The sequence below is a fragment of the Eptesicus fuscus genome, chromosome 19 (assembly GCF_027574615.1).
Source record: "Eptesicus fuscus isolate TK198812 chromosome 19, DD_ASM_mEF_20220401, whole genome shotgun sequence".
Classification (NCBI taxonomy): Eukaryota; Metazoa; Chordata; class Mammalia; order Chiroptera; family Vespertilionidae; genus Eptesicus; species Eptesicus fuscus.
In genome coordinates this window covers 36160978-36180811 of record NC_072491.1, presented here as the reverse complement: position 1 = coordinate 36180811, position 19834 = coordinate 36160978, and the positions used below count along the sequence as shown (strand labels likewise).

At 37.6% G+C, this 19834-nt stretch overlaps 1 protein-coding gene across 7 annotated transcripts in view; it reads left to right on the top strand.

The window, feature by feature from the left end:
• The window catches only part of CRH (corticotropin releasing hormone), a 339387-nt gene that overhangs the window by 79917 nt on the left and 239636 nt on the right, over positions 1-19834 (top strand). For all 7 annotated transcript variants that reach the window (XR_008554543.1, XR_008554542.1, XR_008554541.1 and 4 more), the window contains one exon: positions 9616-9767. The gene's annotated coding sequence lies outside the window, so the exon portion shown is untranslated. The remainder of the gene's footprint in view (positions 1-9615; positions 9768-19834) is intronic.

The following is a 19834-nucleotide window of genomic DNA, read 5'->3' as shown; positions in this document are numbered from 1 at the left end:
CAAACTATATATATGGGGAGTAAACTCCACTAGAACAACCACTATTCTCAGCAAATTCCAGCAACACGAGCCTGGAGATTAATACAAACTGCAACACCAGCTAATATCAAGTGAGGCAAGGGAAAACAAAAGTAAAAAACAAACAAAAACAAAGCAAACAAAAGAACCAACCAAACCAACAAAAAGAATAATCAAAACAATCTCATAAAAAAGCATAAAAATTCAATCTAATCAACATTCAAGCAAACAACAACAAAAGGCCAGAGAGAAAAATAATTTTTTTAAGGTAGCGTAGAGAGAGGTTTGTATGGATTTGGAGCAGTGGGTTAGGAATTAGATATATAAGTAGGGTGAACTTTTAGCAGAGAGTAAACTGAAAAAGTAGGGAAAATCTAAAGCCAGAAAGGGTTAAGATAAACAGGAGACCAAAAGGGGAAAGGTTAGGAGGAGAGTGATGGCATAATGTTAGTGTTGAGATAGGGTAAAACGATTGTAAGGGAAAGATGCAAATAGAATGTAGGACACTAATCCCAAAATAAAATAAAGAGAAAATCAAATGACATTTAAAAAAAAAGTAAAATAATAGTAACAATAATGCTGTTTGAAAACAAAAATGTAATAATTAAAAAGGTGAAAATCGAGTGAAGAAAAAGAAAAAAAATTTAGTTTCTTAAGTAAAAGATGCAAAAAATGAAAATAAAAAAAATGAGAATAAAAAATTAAAAAAATTGAAAAAAGAATTGAAAATTAAATAATAGGAAGACTAAAATGTGCAGTAGCGGCTGTCATTCACTTCCTCTATTATTCTGTTTGGTACGCCTGTTTCCCAGTCTGGGCGGTATTTCAGTTCAGCTTCATTCCACGGCTCCTCAGTGTTGTAAGCCAGTCCTGCTTTTTAAGCCGGCCGTGTCTTAATTTCTCGTATTTATTTTTGATTACACCAGAGACAATTAGCGTTTCAGCCCCTGGGTGGCAGTGTTTCTGAATTGACTTCCGGGCCTCTCTAGCTTTTTTTTTTTTTTTTCCCTCTATGGCACTCACTACCTGTTTGTGGAGGTGTGTGCCTCCGAGCTTGTGGAGGTGTGCGCCTCAGAGCTGCCTCTCCGATGGTCACACCCAGCTCTGCTCCCCAGTTTCCGAAAAAACAACTTCCCCCTGCAGTCTTTCAGGGCCTTTCCACCTGGATTTTCCTATGTATTGGGCTTAGCAATCAGAGTCAGAAAGAGCCCAAGTGTGCGGACAGTGGGTCTGTGCGCCAGACCAAGGATCCTGCACTCCTTTGAAAATTCTTAGTCTGACCCTCCTCGTCAGATTAAAATGAGTTGCTTTCAAGAGGTCACTTCTGTTAGCAGCTCAGAGGACCCCCCTCCACATTCACGGATCACGGCAGTTCCAACTGCCGCTGATTTTTCCAGGCACAGACCTCCCGGTTCCTGCTGGTCCTGCGGCTGCCGCGCTTCCCTCACCCAGCGCTTCCCTCACCCACCACGGGGATTAGAATCCGCACCTTATTTCAGGTGAAATCTGACCTTTCCGTGGTGCAGTGAAGAGTTCCTTTGAATCCGAATGTTTGCGCTGATAGGGGACCGGTGGTCTGGTGATCGCAGCCGTTCAGTGTTTGCAGTTGTCGTGGAAAGTCAGGTTTCCAATAAAATCCTCCTTTCCTTGTAAGATGGCGAGGCGCCCGGTGAGTCCGCAGCTCCGGGAGGGGACCCAGCCCCTGTGGGTGCTGCCCGGTCAGTGGAACACTGCCCAGCACTCCCCCGCCTTCTCCTGGAGTTTAGCTGTCCCTTGGCTTGCCCACATACACTCCCTTGTGAGCCTCTGCTGCTCCTACTCTCCGCCCCAGGACCAGCCTCCAAACACGACTCTATTCCGTCACCATTTTTTCTCCTCCGAGGATGGATATTTAGGTTGCTTACAGTTTGGGGCTAATACACATGATGTATTACAAATAAGCCTGTATGTGCCTTCTGCTGAACATTTTTTATCTTTTCTTCTTCCTCTGCCTCCCCCCTTCATCATAATTCTCCTCCCCCTCCCCCTCTTCTCCTTCTACTCCTGTTCTTCCTCTTCTTCTCCTCCTCCTCCTCTTCCTCCTCTTCCTTCTTTTTTTCCTTTTTCTTCTAGAAGACCCTTTAACATTTCATACTATTAAAGGGTGGTGATGAACTCCTTTAGTTTTTACTTGTCTGGGAAGCTCTTTATCTATCCTTCAATTCTAAATGATAGCTTTTCTGGGTAGAGGAATCTTGGTTGTAGGCCCTTGCTTCTCATCACTTTGAATATTTCTTGTTGATCCTTTCCGGCCTGCAGAGTTTCTGTTGAGAAATCAGCTGATAATCTAAGGGAGTTCTCTTGTAGGTAACTAACTGCTTTTCTCTTGCTTCTTTTAAGATTCTCTCTTTATCTTTAACCTTTTTCGTTTTAATTATGATGTGTCTTGGTGTATGCCTCTTTGGGTTCATCTTATTTGGATTCTCTGTGCTTCCTCGATTTATATGTCTATTTCCTTTACCAGGTTAGGAAAGTTTTCAAATAGGTTTTTAATTTCTTAATCTCTCTCTTATCCTTCCAGCACCCCTATGATACAAACGTTGGTACACTTGAAGTTGTCCCACAGGCCAAATGAACCACATTCTTGAAACATTTATTGTCAAATTTAAAAATTTTTTGCTCATCTAGTAGATGTGCAGTAATATTCCATATATATGTTTTGTGATGATTTTTTCTTAATCTGTGACTTGCCTATTCTTTTTTATTAACTGTATGTATAGTTCACCTTCTCCCCTCACTTTTTTCCTCTTCCTTCTCTTCCCCCTCTCCCTATAAAATTGTAAGCTTCTTGAGGACAAGGGCTGAGTTTATTTATTAATTTGTTAATTTTTTTGTTAATTCTCGCCTAAGAATATTTTTTTCATTGATTCTTAGAGTGGAAGGGACGGGGAGGGACAGAGAGAGAGAGCAACATCAATGGGAGAGAGACACATTGGTTGGTTGCCTCCTGCACGCACCCCCACCAGGACCAGGGATCATGCCTGAAACTGAGGTATGTGCCCTTGACAGGAATTGAACCCAGGACCCTTCAGTCCATGGGCTGACACTCTATCCACTGAGCCAAATTGTCTAGGGCGGGGCTGAATTTTTTTTTTTTAATATTCAGATCCCACACTAGAGCACAGTGTCCTGAAGCACATACTAGTAATCCTATTTTAAAAATAAATGTCATTTTAAAAAATAGCCAATTTTGTTTTCTGTTTTCTATTTCTCTTATTTTGCAAGTAGTTTGCATGAAACATGGTTCTTTTACTCTGGATGAGTAGTTCCACCTGCATCTTTAATCCTTGTGGTGAAAGCCACGTTGTTCCACTCACAGTACGTTGAAGGGTATCTTGGACTGTGCTCCTGACCTCATAATGAAAATTACCAGCAGGATTGGAGGATTCCTAAATAATAGGAGCTCTCCTGCAAATATCTTTAACAATAAATGATGAGAAAGGCAAAAGGTGCAATTTATGTATATTTTATATGGAACATCTCTGTAGATTTTTAGAGTCCAAATTTAAACTAAAAATGAAAGAGAGCTATCCTTTTTGGTCTTTGGTTACATATAATGGAACAATTTCAGTTAGAAGTGAGATAATGACTCCTTTGGGATCAGAGGGATTTCAAGAGATTATAGAGGTACCTTGTTTTTTGGTTTAATTGTAGACAGTTTCAATAAGGGTGATACATTATTTGTGACCAGTTGATTTAATGGGAAATGGATTATGATTAGAAATTTGAGTTAAAGCCATGCCAAAAACCTTCAGAAAATTATAACTAAAGTCTGTGTAAGAGAAATTACTTTTTCCAAAATGGCAGAAAACACTATGTAGTATCAGATTCCAGAAAGAATGAGTGTTAGAACTGGAAAAAACATTAGCGATCCAGTCTCTTCATGCTACCTGAAAGTGGAAACCAGAGCCATAAAAGGACTTACTGAAGATCACATAGTCAGGCAATTAGTTGATTGAGGCATGCTTGCTACATTGGTCTTTTGACTTGTTCACATTCCCCTGTTATGGATATGTGATACTAAAGGAGTTTGTTGAACTACTATCATCCCATAATTTCAACATGTTGCATCTTCTCTTAATTTGACTTCCCTGGGCCCTAGTTTACTTGTGTATAAAATAGGGGTGGGGAGACTAGTTGATATTCAGGTTTGTTTCTATTTCTAAAAATTTCATTCTTTCATGGATCTTTTTTTAAAGTTTTTTTTTAAACGTTATTTTACTGTATACGCTATTGCAGATATTCCCTTTTCCCTCCCCTAACCCACCTTCCCCAATCCCCCCCCCCCCACCCTGTCCCCTTTCCCTCTGGCAATCATCACACTGTTGTCTGTGTCTATGGGTTATGCATATATATTCTTTGGCTAATTTCTTCACCTTCTTTCATCCAGTTCCCCTCCCCACTGACAGCTGTCAGTCTATTCCACATATCCATGCCTCTGTCTCTATTCATCAGTTCATTTTGTTCATTAGATTCCACATATAAATGAAATCACATGGTATTTGTCTTTCTGTGACTGGCTTATTTCATACGCGCTGTCACAAAAGAGTAAGAGTTCTTTCTTTTTTATAGCCATGCAGTATTCCATTGCGTAAATGTACCATGACTTTTATATCCACCCCCCTGGCTTGTTTCCAGATCTTGGCTATTGTAGGTAACTTTGCTATGAAAATAGCGGTGCATATATTCTTTCAAATTGGTGTTTCGGGGTTCTTAGGATATATTCCTAGAAGTGGGATTGCCGACTCAAAAGGGAGTTCCATTTTTAATTGTTTTAGGAAACTCCATACTGTTTTCCACAGTGGCTGTACCATTTTGCATTCCCACCAACAGTACACCAGGTTTTCCTTTTCTCCACATCCTCACCAGCACTTGTTGTTTGTTGATTTATTGATGGTGGCCATTCTGGCAGATGTGATATCTTATTAGAGTGTTAATTTCATCTCTCTGATGATTAGTGATGTTGAACATTTTCATATGCCTTTTGGCCATCTGTATGTCCTCTTTGGAGAAGTGTCTTTTCAGGTCCTTTGCCCATTATTTATTTATTTATTCATTCATTCATTTATTTATTTATTTATTTATTTATTTATTTTTCTTTGCCCATTTTTTAATTGAATTGTTTATCTTCTTGGTGTTGAGTTGTATACGTTCTTTATATATTTTGGAATTTAAACCCTTATTAGATGTATCATTGGTGAATCTATTCTCCCATACAGCGGGATCCGTTTTTATTTGGTTAATGCTTTCTTTTGCAGTGCAGAAGCTTTTTAACTTGATATAGTCCCGTTTGTTTATTTTTCCCTTGGTCCCCTTTGTCTTAGGAGATATACTGGCAAAAATATTGCTATAAGAGATGTCTGATATTTTACTGCCTATGCTTTCTTCAAGGATTTTTATGGTTTTATGAGTTACATTTAAGCTTTTTATCCATTTTTAGTTTATTCTTATATATAGTGTAAATTGGTGGTCTAGTTTCATTTTTTTTTTGCATTTATCAGTCCAATTTTCCTAACACTCATTGAAGAGACTGTCTTTACCCCATTGTATGTTCTTGACTCCTTTGTCAAATATTAATTGACCATATAGGTGTGGGTTTATTTTTGAGCCATCTGTTCAGTTCCATTGATCTATATGCCTGTTCTTGTGCCAGTATCAGGCTATTTTGATTAAAATGGCCCTGTAGTATAGTTTGATAAATGACATTGTGATACCTCCAACTGTGTTCTTCTTTCTCAATATTGCTGTGGCTATTCAGCGTTTTTTGTTTGTTTGTTTTTGGTTCCATACCAATTTTTGGAGTATTTGTTCTTGATCTGTGAAATATGCCATTGGTATTTTAATAGGAATTGCATTGAATACTATAGATTGCTTTGGGTAGTATGGACATTTTAATTATGTTAATTCTTCCAATCCATGAACACAGTATATGCTTTCATTTATTTGTATCTTCCTCAATTTCTTTCTTCAATGTCCTATAGTTTTCCAAGTATAGGTCTTTTACCTCCTTGGTTAAATTTATTTTTAGACACCTTATTTTATTTTTTTTGTTGCAATAGTATATGGAATTGTTTTCTTAGTTTCTCTTTATGATAGTTGATTATTGGTGTATAAAAAAGCCATTCATGTCCAAATATTAATTTTGTATGCTGCTACTTTGCCAAATTCATTTATTAGATCTATTAGTTTTTAGGTGGAGTCTTTAAGGTTCTCTATGTACAATATCATGGTATCTGCAAATAATGGCAATTTTACTTCCTCCTTTCCAGTTTGGATGCCTTTTATTTCTCCTTCTTGTTTGATTGCTGTGGCTAGGACTTCCAATACTATGTTGAATAAGAGTGGTGAAAGTTGACATCACTGTCTTATTCCTGATTTTAAGGGAAACACTTTTAGTTTTTGCCCATTGAATACGTTGTTAGCTGTTGGTTTTTTAAAAAAATATATGGCTTCTGTTTTGTTGAGGTATGATCCCTCTATTCCCACTTTGCTGAGTTTTTATCATAAGGGTGCTAGATTTTATCAAATGCTTTTTCTGCATCTATTGATATGATCATGTGATTTTTATCCTTCATTTTGTTTGTGTGGTGTATCACATTTATTGATTTGCGAATATTGTACCAACCTTACATCCCTAGAATAAATCCCAATTGATCGTGGTGCATGATCTTTTTAATGTATTGCTAAATCTGGTTTGCTAATATTTTGTTGAGGATTTTAGTGTCTATGTTCATCAGGAATATAATTTTCTTTCTTTGTAGTGTCTTTATCTGGTTTTGGAATTAGGATAGTACAGGTCTCGTCAAAAGAGGTTGGAAATCTTCCCTCTTCTTGAATTTTTTGTAATAATTTGAGAAGGATAGGTGTTAGTTTATCTTTGAATGTTTGGTAAAATTCACCTGTGAAACCATCCAATGCAGGATTTTTATTTGCTGGGAATTTTTTTTTTTATTACTGCTTCAATTTCATTACTTGTAATCTGTCTATTCAGGTTTTCTGATTCTTCCTGATTCAGTTTTAGAAGATTGTATATTCCTAGGAATTTATTTATTTCACCCAAGTTGTCCAATTTGTTGGCATATAGTTGTTCATAGTATTTTTTACAATCCTTTGAATTTCTGTGATCTCATTTTGTTACTTCTCATCTTTTATTTCTGATTTTATTTATTTGGGTCCTCGCTCTGATTTTCTTGATGAGTCTGGTTAAATGTTCATCAGTGTTGTTTATCTTTTCAAAGGACCAGGTCTTGATTTCATTGATCTTTTGTATTGTTTTGTTAGTCTCTATTTCTGCACTGATCTTCAGTATTTTCTTTTTTTCTACCTACTCTTGGCTTTGTTTATTGTTGTTTTTTTCTAGTTCTTTTAGAAGTAGGTTAGATTGTTTATTTGAGATTTTTTTTGCTTCTTGCAGTAGGTCTGTAATGCTATGACCTTTCCTCTCAGAACTGCTTTTGCTATGTCCCATAGATTTTGGGTTGTTGTGTGTTCATTTCCATGTAATTTTTTTATTTCTTTGATCTCATTGATAACTCATTCATTGTTTAATAACGTGCTATTTAGCCTCTATGTGTTTGAATGTTTTTGAGTTTTTTTTTAAAAATTGTACTTGATTTCTAGTTTTATGCCATTGCAATCTGAAAAGATGCTTGTTATGATTTTAATCTTTTTGAATTTGTTAAGACTTATTTTGTGTCCTAAAATGTCATCTGTCTTTGAGAATGTTCCATGTGCACTTGAAAATTCTGCTGCTTTGGGACAAAATGTTCTGTAAATATTAATTAAATCTATTTGATCTAGTGTATTATTTAAGGTTGCTGTATCCTTGTTGATTTTTTTGTCTGGAAGATCTACCTGTTGATGACAGTGGGATGTTAAAATACCCTACTGTAACTGTATTGCTGTTGATCTCTCTCTTGAAGTCCATCAAGATTTTTTTTATATATTGGATGCATATATGTTTATAATACTCCTATATTGGATGCATATATGTTTACAATGGTTATATCCTCTTGTTGGATCAATTCCTTTAGCATTATGTATTGACCTTCTTTGTCTCTTGTTATGGCCTTTTTTTAAAAAGTCTATTTTGTCAGATACATGTATTGCTACCCCAGCTTTTATTTTCATTTCCATGGAATATTTTTTTCCATCCCTTCACTTTCAGACTGTTTGAATATTTTGTTTTGAGGTGTGTCTCTTGTAGACAGCATATATTTGGGTCATGTTTTCTTATCCATTCAGCTACCCTATGTTTTTTGATTGGAGTATTTAATCCATTTACATTTAAGGTTTTTATTGATAGGTACTTATTTATTGCCATTTTTTCTTTATACCTATGTTTCTCTCTCTCTATTTGTTCATGGTTCTTTTAAAAAAAGAAAGTAGAGATAGTCATTTAAAGAACCTTAGAATTCTTTCCTTCTTTAGCCTCATTTCTTGCCACTTTGTGCCCATCCTATCCCCTCACCTAAACTAAAATACCGCTTCCCAAATGCCCAGGTTCTCTTGTTGTCTCAGAGCATCTGCACATGATGTACCATTTGATGTCTTTGCCCTGTTAACTCCTATTTGTTCTTTAAAAAAAATTATATATATATATATATATATATATATATATATGTGTGTGTGTGTGTGTGTGTGTGTGTGTGTGTGTATCTCCTACCTAATAAAAGAGTAATATGCTAATTGACCGTACCTTCGCTATGCCCACAGCCAATCAGGGCACTATGCAAATTAACCCAGCAAAGATGGCGGCCCCCACGCGCTGCCCTGCCCCTCATCATGCAAGTCCCGCCACCTGTGTCTCCCGCTGCCCGATCTGCTGCCGCTGAGGGGGGACCGATTGAGAGGGGACCAATCGGGCCGGCAGGAGGTGGGGGCCTCCCACCGCTCTGATTGGAGGGTGGCCAGAGCCAAGGCCTGGGTCCCCCGTGCCGGAGGAAAACTGATGCTGGCAGCCAGGTGAAGGAAAGTCTATTGCACGAATCTTCGTGCAACGGGCCTCTAATATATATATATTATATTATATTATATTATATTTTATTTTATTTTATTTCAGAGAGGAAGGGAGGAGAGAGAGAAACATCAGTGATGAAAGAGAATCATTGATAGGCTGCCTCCTGCATGCCCCACCATGGGGATGAAGCCCACAACCCGGGCAGCCCAAGAATCGAACCGTGACCTCCTGGGTTCAGAGGTCGATACTCAACCACTGAGCCATATTAGCCAGACCTAGTTGTTCTTTAAGGCTCAGTTTGAGCACCAACTTCTCAGGAAGCCTTTCTTGATATCTTTTTCTAAACTTCCCCAGCACCTAGTGCCTTCTGCTATTACAACATTTATCACACTGTATTGTAACTGTCTACTTAGATCCCTCTCCCTCTCCCTTTCTAGGTTGTAAGTTCCTCCACTCTGAATATCAGTGCCTGCAATGTGTCAGAAACATAGGACAGGTTTAATAAATTTTGTTTAATAATATGTAGACAGATTGCCAACTGGTTATCTCCAAGAGATGATCAGCAGTTCCACACTGATCTATAACTTATCTTCCTGCAGATTTTGACATTTTGTCATTGGCTGATTGGCGCAGCCAGTTTGTGTCTTGGATTGAACAATGAAGTTGTTAAGATTCATTTTCCACGAGCCACCTCTAAACATTGCCCTTGTGAAGTCCCTTGGTGCCACTTTGCTAATGGAAGGAGCTCAAGGTGAGTGACTTTTGAGCCTTCATCATTAAGGACAGCATGAAGCTAGATTATTTGCCATCTGGCTGCACTTGAACATCCCAAACCATGTTTTAAGGAGGGGGCTCCAGAAAGACAGGTAGGCCCCAAAGAAAGTGTGGCTCCTGTGAGTTTACAACATCTCATGTACACAGGTAGCCTCTTTAGAGTTCTGGGGATTTAGGTGTGATGTTTTTCTCTGCAGTGGGAGTATGAAAAGAGGTCAATCTTTTTTTTTTTCTTCATATTTTTTTATTGATTTCAGAGAGGAAGGGAGAAGGAGAGAGAGAGATAGAAACATCAATGATGAGAATCATCGATCAGCTGCCTCCTGCATGCCCCCTACTGGGGACCGAGCCCGCAACCCAGGCATGTGCCCTTGGCCGGAATCGAACCTGGGACCCTTCAGTCCGCAGGCTGACGCTCTATCCACTGAGCCACGCCGGCTAGGGCGAGGTCAATCTTTTAAAAAAAATTATCAGAGGGTTTCCCCTCTGAGTTTGCTAAGTGGTTTCTAACATGTTAACTCAGGCTGCTGCTTCTGATTGCTGGTTAATTGCTGATAATAGCAAGTGGCTGTCCTGACAGCAGCAAGATATCAGGGGTAAGAATAGAATGGTTTAAATGGCAGTAGGGTGCCGAGACCCACAGCCCAGTTTACCTAGGCAGCTAAAGAAGCCACTTAGCAAGGGGAGCTCAGAAGGGAAAGCTTGTTTGGGAGCCCAATGCCACCAGAGTATGAAAACAGAGGACATGATTCTGGCAGGAACTGGGACTCTGCTGTGTTAATTTTCATGCTAACCGGTAAAGTTGGTCATCATGCTTTTGGAAAATTGTTTCTCAATATCTCAGTGTGTCGGAATTCTGAAGGAATCCAGGATAAAATAAGGGAAGTGTTACCAAATGGAAATCAGAAAATTCAAGATTTTGATAACCTGAGCAAAATTAATGCACATGACATGTAACAGAAAAGTAATTTCATACTATTGAGATTACCTAATAATTATTGGTAATAGTTATGAAAGAGACTTTCCCCCTTCACTTCTGCTTTTCCTTCTGGGCTGGGATGGGGTGGGGATGTGGACATAGGAAATCTTTTCTGTCATTCATTTATTGAGCTCACTGACTGTAATGTAGCAGGCTTTAGGGATATAACATGAAACTGGATGGAATTTAAAGTGTATTTGTCCTTCCTGCTTTTTCATTATTCCTCTGAATGTTTAATTCAGCTATTGACCCTGCTGGATGCTATTTTCTTTGGTTGGGTGAGATGGCTGGCTGGCTATGTTTGTGTGTAGGTGAGACAGACGGATGATAGTTTCAGCAGGAAGACCAGGGTACTTCCTTTGTAACTTGGGACTCAACAGCAGACACACAAGGAAGAAGGCTTGGATCTCTGAGGCCTGATTGAATTTGTTACTCTGTCAGAGTGAATTCACCACAGACAAACATATTTGATCACTAGTTACATCTGTTGAGACTTTAGCAGGAAATTGTTGGCACACTGTAAAGGTCTATTGAAGAGTTTAATGAATGAACATTTTCCCAGAGATATGGGCAGGGCTAAGGAAATCAGCAAGAGATGAAGAAACATCCAGAGAGTAGCAACAGTGGACAGAGCCTTCTGATTAAAATTTGGCAATTTCATGGAGCTGTCACTTGGAGACAACATATCAACTGAGAACTCAAGCATTTGACCATGGTGATGAATCATTCCCTTCCCATTGGAACATCTACAGATATTTTAAAATCATTTTATAGATGAAGTATGTTAAGGAGTTAGCATAATACCACACCTCCAGTGAGTGGAAAAATTGAGGTTTTAACTCAGATCTATCTGAATCTAAATGCCATGTCCCTTTTGGCTATAGTCGTTATATCTCTCACACAAGGCAGTAAGAGATGGGGGCGAGAGGTGATGTCATTCTTACCTGTACCTTTTATTATGAAAACAAAAACTACTGTAGAACCCTCCGGCAGACTTTTACTTATTTCTCACTACTAAAATTATGTTACATGGCCTCCTTACACACCCATCCCCACCACTCCACCTGCAGAGAAGGCTAGGAAAATGACAACTGTTTGGTATTTCATCTTATATAGTGGCTAAGGGATTAGCAGCTGAGCATGATTCCTGGGTCAACCAACTAGTGGCTGACTTCTGTATTCTACAGTTCTTATGGCACATTCTTTCTTTAGATAAATTTATACATTATAGCTGGTTTGGGTCAATAATGCAACTATTTGCCCTCTGGGTATTTGAGGTGGCAGCATATTTCTGATCTATTATAGTAATGATTTTAAGTTGAACTCTGAATGCATTTTGATATTTCCTGTCTCTGGGTATATGAGAGACACCTCACAGGAAAGCTTGTGGGTGTTAACAATAATGCCTGTGGTACCAGCTTAGAGATCAAGAGTGGAAAGCCCTGAGTACATTCCCTGGCACATAGCAGATATTTGGCAAATGGTGGCCATTATCATTACTCATCATTTGTGCATTTGGATGGGACTTGAATGATAGAGGAAGATCTTAGATGGAAATGGCTGGCTATGCAGATGGTTTTGACAAATGGGGCTTAGATGTGTGAACCCTGGTTTAAGACACCAGGTGATTCATTCTTGGCTAAGTGTGGAGAATGGAAGGAGGGGCAGAACGCATTTATGCAGAAGCTAGCTAGAGTGCTTTGAATTGCACAGGGCAGGAGAAGGAGAGAAAACCACAGGCAGATAGCTCTGTAAAATAAGTTCTATAGAGAATAGGAATTGTGAGTTAAAAGAAAGGTAAAATGATGGTAAATTGTTGCAGTTCACATGAGAGAGGATTGGGGAGTGAACTAGAGATTGTAATATTTAAGCTTTGCCCTCTCATTGGACTGGCCCCATTATATTACAGTCATGTCATATTTACATTTATTTTGCCTTGTCAACATAATCTGAGATAAGGCAAGCACCATTCTAATTTTCCTGGAGGGGATGGAAGTAGATTCCAGACCTCAGATATGGCATTAAATTTAGATGATGGCTTAGATGAAAAAAGAGATGTTCTTGTGCTCTTGTATGAGGGTCTATGGCAAATTATGGTAGTATTGCTTATATAGCATTTACTATGTGCCGAGCACTGTTCTAAGTACTTTATTTACATTATTTTATTTAATCTTCACAATAATCATATGCAAAAGATACCATTATCATCCTGTTTACAATTGAGGAAACTGAAGGAAGGGAGGATAAGTGACTTGACTAAAATCACACAGCTCATAGTAGTTTAAACCCTGGCAGTCTGCTCTGGAAGCCAGGCTGATTCCCCATATCAATAGTTATGCTGGCTTAAATTTATTTATTTTATAAGATTACTAAATTGGCAATTGCAGTAATGTAGTTATTATTCCTTGCTTTTGAAATATTCAATTCTGTTATAGGAGATAAATAAATTTGTAAAACATAGGTGAAACATTTTAAGGCCTAGATAAGCAGTTAGTAAATAAAGCATGTTTGTGTCAAATAGAGATGGGAAGAAATAAAAAGACCAAAATATATCAAATATTCATGAGGTTCTGAGTGCCAAATATTCATTATAAACTAAAAATATATGGGATGTAAGATATACTAAATATTAAAAAGGCACAAGGTATTCTGTTTACTAAATGAGCACATAATATTTATGACACCCTAATTCATAGTCATTCTGACCACATGTGCCCCCTGTCCAAGAAACACAAATAAACTCATGGCTATTTATTAGCTAAGATGTGATTTATAGCTGTGGCCAGAGATACTTGTCCCTACATCTCTCCAATGAAACAAATGTGTGATGGGCTCTGGGTACCTTCCACTTATGGGACCCCCTTGTGCAAATCTCATTTCTGGTTTTTGTAACCATGTCATCAGTAGGAAAGGTGTGTGTGTGTGTGTGTGTGTGTGTGTGTGTGTGTGTGTGTGTGAGAGAGAGAGAGAGAGAGAGAGAGAGAGAGAGAGAGAGAGAGGACATAAATGTATACTGCTAGCCCAGGATTTAAGCAGTGAGGTCTTTTCACTCTGTCTGCACCCTTTTAAGTGTGTTAACATCATGATATCACTTCCCTTCTTTCTATGTGTTATAAATGGATCTTTATCAAACCATTCTATGACCTCCTGGTAGTACTTTTGACATTCTGGTTACCTACAATGGGCATCAAGCTAATTTCCCACAGAACAGTGGTAGATGCAGACTATGGATACCTCAACAAAGGCCCCTGACAATCATACCCGGGATCCTTGTGGGGAAATATAATCTGGGAGCTACTACAAACAGAGGGATATCTGTCTGCTCCTGGTGGCAATATTTTGGGACCTGAAACCCAGGAAGAAGGTTTCTGGTGATGCTTCATCTCTGTGGTCTGTTCTGGTGATTGAAGACACAAGGTAAGCTAATCAAATTTAGAGACATGGTAAATATTGAAAGGTTTTCATGTTGGAATGGTCTTTCATCTGTTCTGATTCTATGAGTGGAGCCATGGGAAATCAATTCCATTTTGGACGAGATGATGAGATGTGAGGTGAGGGGAAGGAGGAGTGTGGGAACTGACAATGGACTATAACGAGGTACAGTTGAGTCCACAGAATTTTGAATGAGGTGATATAGGGAAGAATGACAACAGGGTTCAGCCTCAAGAGGTGTGTATGACAGGAGGGAGATAGGAAAATAGGTCCTAGGAGAGGAGTACCACAGAGCAGGAGGTGCCCAGTAGAGGGGACCAATGGTTTCCCTAGGGAATATGAAGGAAGCTGCTAACCCCCAGCATCCTGGGAACTAAATCTCTCTGGTATCTAGGGTCTGCTGTGCCTGTGATAAGTGAGCCCAGCTCACTACATACTATTGATAGATGTATGGAGTGTGGACACCGCAAACCTATTCTAGCAATTACTGGGGTTCCTGCTCTCATACTGTTCCAAATGAGTTCTATCCCACTTCCCTCAAAATCTGAATCACTGGGCCTTTGGGCTGGGACTTTGAAACCTGGTTTACTCTAAAGAAGTAGTTTTCAAAAATTTTACCTTGACCCACAATGAGAAATACATTTTACATCACAATTCAGTACCTACATAACATATACGTACATATGAAACCAAAATAAGAGTTTCATGAAATTTACCTCTACCTCATTTGAACGCAAATGTAGTCCATTCCATTTCACTTAAAAAATGCTAATCATAACACACTAAATAGATATACATCCCACTAATGGGTTGTGACTAATAGTTGGGAAAAAAATGTGTTAAAGGATTCAGGCTTGACTTTTGCTCTTTTTGTTGTTAGAACCCTGTGTTATATTGGGTAATAACTCTTTCCCCACTTGATTTCATGGAACCTAATCCATGCCGCCAACCAAATGCCTTAATTTCTTCCTCACATATGGGCTAAAGATGAATGAATTTATTTACTGGGGAACCCAAATACTTTGCATATATTTATTCATGTAATTCTCATAGTCATGCTATCTATCCATTTATATACTTTAATTCTCCTTTCACAAATGAAGAAATGAGGATCAAGAAAGTTGTGTGATTCATCATCAGTGGTTATAAAGGTATTAAGTGGGATAATTAGGACTTGAACCCAGGACTGTTTGACTATAGTTTTAAGACAAGATGCCTCTCTTTATACCAATAAGATTTCTATCCCAAAATGTCTTCTATATAGCAACTCTGGAGCTTGAATTCCCTTTCCAATTTTCCTACTGAATCCCAAGCCCTCTTTTTTGCTATATATATGCCACTGGAATAACTTGAAAGTAAAAATTTTATGTAGCATTGTTTTTTGTCTTGTACATGTATCATTGGTGACTGTCCTCAGCCCCCTGGGTAACAATATATATATATCTTTGACTTATCCTTATAAGTATTCCTAAGAAACATTTTGATTGGTGCAAAAATTGCCATCACAGAAGCAGCTGTTTGTTATGTTGTCTCCAATGACATACAACAATTTTCCTCCTTAATTAGGAACAGGATGCATGTATGGTTTATATCCTCAAGTTATGCCTAACAGGTGACATCTCAGTTGTTATTATTTGAAATATCCCTTATAAAGCCTAAATTTAGTACAACAAAATGTGACTGGCAAAATGGCAGGCACACCAGGTTCTGGGGAAATTTCTTATTACCCTATATCTTCTTTATGTATAAAATAAATGTGCCAATACATGGCATCTAGAGATGTCTAGAACTGTAGACATCTTTTAAAGCTTTGATGATCTTTGTTTAAATATGAGGTTAATGTCTTTGTGGTTGAAGGATATTTTCAAATAAAGAGATCCTAGAGTTATATCAAGAGAATGGAAACTTGGTCACTTAAAAAATACAACTTTTTTTTTCTAATTATAAAACAAATGCGCATTTATTATTTTTTGAAACAAAAAATGTGTAACCTGGGGGGCCGAGTAAGGGCTGGGAGGAAGGAGGTAAAGGGGGGAAAATGGGAGATATTCGTAATATTATCAACAATAACAAATATATTTTTTAAATGTGTAAAGCAGAAAATGATATGCTCAATACCAGAGTTAACTGTTAACATTTTAGGTATCATTTCTCCAGTCTTTTTTTTTCAACATGTCTCAAATAATAAACATATGTACTCAGATGTTTACAAAATTGGGATTAAACACATTATATTGAAGTATAGTTTTATATCTCTCCTTAAAAAAATTAAATTAAAAAATTGAAAATTGTATAAAGAACTCTTCTATGCCACCATATAGTCTTTGGAATTATATATATTTAAATGTATTTATTCCTTTCTTGGGCATTCTGGTTTGTTTTTAGGATATTAAAAGTATAGTCAAATATTGTTATGTTTTTCCATGCAAACTTATGAAATTCCTACATATATGAAAAGTAGTATGAGAAGGTGAAAAATATTGGAAACACGAACAGTTCATGTAAAAGCAATTTTAACATTAACATTGCCTGTTTGCAATGGTTTGGCTTATGAGGGCCTGTCAGCCACACTGTTTTGCTTTGTTCTGTGTTTTGACAGCATAGGTATTTGTTTATTCTCTATATATTTGACTTTATACAGCACACTTCCTCCAAACTCCTTTCTTCTGATTGGAATGCTACACATGTCCCCTTGATGATTGATGTTAGCTAATGGTGCTGATTAGTTAAATCATTGGTGCAACTTGAGAAAGAATGCCTTTTATTAATGACATTCTTTGACCAGTATATTTTTCATTAAATGTCACTTTTGCACAGAAAGATGTTTCAATAAGACCTAAAATATTTCAATAAATTGCTATTTTAAAAAAGTTTATTTCTAAAGAAATAAGTTTGAAAGTAAAAATCTCCTACTTTTTCCTCTATTACCATTCCCCTCAGAGCTCAGTGAAACAAAAGTGACGGGAAGTCACTTGGCCTGGGTTTGGTCTTGGGTGTGCCTAGGACCCCAGGACAGCCTGTGCTGGCTGCCCTTTAATTATTCTCTGTGATTTTTTTTCAATTTTTTTTATTAAGGTATTATATGTGTACATATCTTACCATTGCCACCCCCCACCCCACTCCCATATATGCCCTCACCCCCCAGAGTTTTGCATCCGTTGGTTATGCTTATATGCATGCATACAAGTCCTTTGATTGATCTCTTATCTCCCCAACCTCTCCCTAACTTTCCCCCTGTAATTTGACAGTCTGTTTGATGCTTTACTGTCTCTGTATCTGTCTTTTTGTTCAAGTTTATAATGTTCTTTATTACCCATAAATGAGTGAGATCATGTGGTATTTTTCTTTCATTGACTGGCTTATTTCACTTAACATAATGTTCTCCAATTCCATCCAGGTTGCTGCAAATGATGAGAATTCCTTCTTTTTTATGGCAGCATAGTATTCCATTGTGTAGATGTACCACAGTTTTCTGATCCAGTCATCTGCTGATGGGCACCTAGGCTGTTTCCAAATCTTAGCTATGGTGAATTGTGCTGCTATGAACATAGGGGTGCATATATCCTTTCTGATTGGTGTTTCTAGTTTCTTCAGATATATTCCCAGGAGTGGGATTACTGGGTCAAATGGGAGTTCCATTTTCAGTTTTTTGAGGAAACTCCATACTGTTCTCCACAGTGGCTGCACCAGTCTGCATTCCCACCAGCAGTGCACGAGGGTTCCTTTTTCTCCGCATCCTTGCCAACACTTGTCGTTTGTTGATTTGTTGATGATAGCCATTCTGACAGGTGTGAGATGGTACCGCATTGTTGTTTTGATTTGCATCTCTCGGATAATTAGTGATGTTGAGCATGTTTTCATGTGTCTCTTGGCCTTCCTTCTGTCTTCTTTTGAAAAGATTCTATTTAGGTCTGTTGCCCATTTTTTTATTGGATCATTTATCTTCCTATTCTCTGTGATTGAAGCTTTTGTTGTTGTTTCCACTTAATATTCCACATAGAGATCTGATTTTCTCTTTGTTGTGTTAACTATTAAACTAACTTTGTAATACAGTGATTTTAAATTGTGTTCCACAAGGCGCAAAGGTGTTGATTTCCAAAGTAACGGGGGAGGTTGCTATATATGCTGATTTTGGACCTTAATTCTAGACATTCTGACTCATTAAGTCTGGAATGGGGTCCACATTTTGAGAGCCATCCTTCTGGGGAGGGGACTGGGTAGTGATAGGCAGGTGGGTGGGCTTTAACAACCCCTCTGTCCTACCAGAAAAGAAGTTTTTAAAAAAGAATCTGAAAACAACCTTTCTAAAGAATGCCGTTCCTCCACCCTAATACAAACTTCAGAAAAGCAATGACTTTCAGAAGTTCATAGAGACTTTCCGAATCTTAAAAGAGGTGTCTCTATAACACAAGGAGGTTACCAGCTGCTCCATTTCTGGAAAAACTTTAAAATGCTTTGTCCATACTTTTGCCTTCTTCCTGTTCTTCCTGCTGTTATTTACTCTCGGCAATTGAATAGACATTGTCTATGATGTGAAGAGTGAAATTAGTGGATGTTTTCATGAAGAATGAGAAAAGGGACAGAAACAGCTACTAAGTTTTTGCAATAGCATAAAAATATAATAGTAACATGCTTCACAATTTTTAATGTGTAGGAGGTCATCCACAATAACATGTGACTATGCTATTTCTTAAAATAGGTAGAGTAAGTTATTTTAAAAAATGTGTGCATTATGTGACCAATAACTCTTGTTTTAAATAATTCAGTATAGACATGTAAGTGGGTGTGCCTGAATTACTTAGAGTCTACTCAAATTTGGGCAATCAGTTAACCTAGGCTCCATGCATGTTTCTAGGCAGGGTGTTGATATTTAACTAAACAGACAGCCCTTCAACCCTTCCAGCCATCTTTAGCTGTGATCAAAATAGGACTAGACATTTTGTTAATGTTATAAATGGGTTCTTATTGCTGAAATTAATGGCTTGCTCTTTTGTACAATGACTTTTAGAAGTAGTTTTTTTTTTCGTTGCTGAAATTACCAGCATTTAAAATATATGGATTGTTCCATATATTTTAGAGGCACTTTCCAACTCTTTATGAAAAAGTATAAGAGGCTAGGAAGTACATTTCCCTTCATATGTGGGGTTGGTGCCTGAGGCTTCAATATGATATGATCTTGGATTCCCACAATTTTGAAGATTCTGGTACCTTGAGGCTGAGTGAGAGGTTAACTGAATTTTGCCTGTATAATTTATGTTTTTCTTGATTATATATTTTTTGTGCAAGGTGTGGTCAGAGCACTTAAGAATACAGAGCCTGGGACTTCATCTAGCTAAGAAAACAGGTTGCTTTTGTGCTATCTGCTAGTAAATGCTTGTAGTTGTTGCAGAATTTATCTGAGAATTGCTTTACCTATAACTTCCCACAAATATAAACATTTATTAACAATATGTTAACACAAATATACTTTCATGTAACAACATTTATGTTATCAAGATTATAATGTTTTGAATTATTAAAATAAACCATTCAACATTACAAGAAAACTCCTCTTTGCCTTAAAGAGAAATCCAATTTTCTGATAAGAATCAGAATAAATATTGGTTTAATTAAAATTTTATGATAACTAGTAT